This window comes from Sinocyclocheilus rhinocerous, unplaced genomic scaffold (genome assembly GCF_001515625.1).
Source record: "Sinocyclocheilus rhinocerous isolate Xijiao unplaced genomic scaffold, SAMN03320098_v1.1 scaffold541, whole genome shotgun sequence".
NCBI classification, from domain to species: domain Eukaryota; kingdom Metazoa; phylum Chordata; class Actinopteri; order Cypriniformes; family Cyprinidae; genus Sinocyclocheilus; species Sinocyclocheilus rhinocerous.
Window position 1 is genome coordinate 2,120,338 of NW_015658519.1, and position 1,919 is coordinate 2,122,256.

Below are 1,919 nucleotides of genomic sequence, written 5' to 3' on the forward strand. Positions count from 1 at the left end.
TGCCTTATTCTGCATGATCATATTTTAGATCCCTTAATCCTACCCCATACCTAAACATAACAACTACCTTACTAACTACTAATAAGCAGCAAATTAGCAGTTTATTGAGGGAAAACTCTTAATTAACAGTTAATATGTGGTCCCTATTCTAAAGTGTAACCAAAAAGATCAAAATTAACTTCAACTTGGCATCCTCATGTAAGCTAACTCTCAATCCCCCAGTGAACGATAGCTAATTTTAGCTCTTTATATCATCTTAGCTTCCAGACTGAAAGACATCCTGCTCATTTTCTTGCCATCTTGCCATTGTGCAAATAATCAAGTTATAATTAATAAAATGTAGGCCCTAGAGCTTGACCAGAGCATACTTCTGGAAGTCTGACAGTACAGTCTTTTTATAGAGATATACTTCTCTACATCATAACACAAATATATTCCTTTTCAAAAAGTTACAGAACACTATAAAACTGCAATGACCCTAGCCGCATTTCAGTTTCTCCTTCTCTGTTTTCAACAGATAGAGTCTGTTCAGACAAGATGCAAAGTTCCATCAACATGCTAATGTTCTTTATATCGCTCTTCACTGATATTCAAAAAGCTTTGGCAGAAAACAGCTTCTTGCACAATGCTGACTCACTCATTTCCATTTCTGACTAAGCCTATTCAAAAGCAGAGCTTATATATGCATGTACGCATACATCAGTGTGCAGTAGTTTTTTTTTTTTTTGAGAGTAGTACACTCTTAAAAGTAAAGGTGCTTAAAAGGTTTTTCACAGCGATGCCATAGAAGAACCATTTTTGGTTCCACAAAGAACCATTCAGTCAAAGGTTCTTTACAGAACCATCTCTTTCTTACCTTTTTATAATCTGAAGAACCTTCTTTCGCCACAAAGAACGTTTTGTGAAACAGAAAGGTTCTTCAGATGTTAAAGGTTCTTTTTGGAACCATTTAGACAAAAAGGTTCTTCTATGGCATCGTGAAGCACCTTTATTTTTAAGAGTGTAGAGAGAGAGAGAATATATAAGAGAGGAGAGTATAAAAATAAGACCTTTGACAGCATACAATAACAGCTGTCTGAATGCCGGCTCTGAATTTTTTTATTGTAATGTTAAAACTATTTTTTAGTTGGAATTACAGTCTGAACCCATTAATGTTTCACTGAACAACGAACAGAAGACTGAGCCATGAGTACACTAACCATGTGCTGTTAAATAAAACTGCATTTGGTTCTGTGTAGGGAACTCAAGAATAATGGATATTAGATTGGTTTATCAACAAAGAAATGCACCAGCCTTGTTTTTAAATTTGCATATCATTTTAAATCATTTCCTATATGATCAGTTAATAAAAGACCACAAAAGAGCTGGCAAAAAAAAAAAAAAATAGGCGTTTTGAAATGAATCAGTGACATGTGCATATGACCTTTCACTCTCTGCGCCTTATTCAGAAACTGCTTAGCTATACATTCTGCTCATTGCAAGCAGAGCACACATTATGAAATGAGTCCATATAGAGAGCTTTGTATTCTTGTCCTAGAGCTAATTTTACCCCCAAAGAAACAATGACTCGAAATTCCAGCTTTTGTCCTTAGAAGTTTGATCAGAATGAGTCTTTGAGTGTTTTTGCTGATGTTGATGAACTATTGATGAAATAAAACACACAATGAAACCTGCAAATCTAACTGATTTGATTTGTTAAGCCTCGCAATTCATTTTGAAGCACAGGTGGGGATGCAGCCATTACATTACTTCCTAAAATATAAAGGCAGCTTTACATTTTTCATGTACAAAAGCCCATACTGTGTGAGAACAGGTGGGATTTTAGACAACATGATGCATATATTCTTCATTCCATATATCCTTTTTCTGTATACCCACTAAGAAAAATATTGTCAGTTCCGTTCAAAATGCATGTGTGT